This window comes from Chiloscyllium plagiosum, unplaced genomic scaffold (genome assembly GCF_037043375.1).
Source record: "Chiloscyllium plagiosum isolate Xiang-an unplaced genomic scaffold, Cpla_swu_hap1 HiC_scaffold_27, whole genome shotgun sequence".
In the NCBI taxonomy this organism is placed as follows: Eukaryota; Metazoa; Chordata; class Chondrichthyes; order Orectolobiformes; family Hemiscylliidae; genus Chiloscyllium; species Chiloscyllium plagiosum.
The window spans coordinates 53,867,848-53,868,714 of NW_028270165.1; positions in this window are offsets into that span (position 1 = coordinate 53,867,848).

An 867-nucleotide genomic window follows, 5' to 3' on the forward strand; every position below is an offset into this window, starting at 1 on the left:
AAGCCGCAAATTGGAGGAACAACACCTCACCTTCCTCCTGAGCAGTCCACAGCCCAGAGGACTCAACATTGCGTTCTCCAATTCAAATAACCTCCCTTCCCATCCCCAACTCCCTTCCCAGTCCTTCCCCCTCCCTTCCGCTCCTCCCTGCCACCAACCCTCGTGATGAAAGGCTTATGCCCGAAATGTTGATTCTCCTGCTGCTTGGATGCTGCCTGACCTGCTGTGCTTTTCCAGCACTACACTCTCGACACTGAGTTAGGATACCTGGTCGGCATGGACGGGTTGGACCAAAGGATCTGTTTCCGAGCTGTACAACTCTATGGCTCTAAATAATAAAAAGTATACTTTGACAAATAACAAACTATATCCATGTTAACAAGGGTTGGTGCATCACATGCTTTACTAACCATTCTGAACAGGTCCTGCCCCTTCAGTGACTGGGTAACATATACATGCTGGTGCATAATCTCCTTCACTAGTATTTACACACTACCCTAGGCAATTGCACAAGTAACAGCAAAGGGTAAACAGCACAAGGATTAAAAAAACAGTGAGGGTAAAAAGCACAAGCCCCAGTAAAAACAGATGGAAAGTCACTGTAACATGTCACTATGACAGATTCTGGATAAGTGGTGATGAAAGAGCACAGCAGTTCAGGCAGCATCCGAGGAGCAGTAAAATAGACGTATGTGTGCATGTGGGTCTTTGTCTGTCTGGGTTGGGGGTTGAGAGTGTGAGAAAGTGTGTGTGTGTGTGTGTGTGTGTGTGTGTGTGTGTAGTGAGTGCAGAGTGAATTAAGTCTGTGAGGGGGTGAATGTGGGAGTGTGTGTGTCTGTAAGGGTGTGTGTGTGTGTGTCTGTCTGT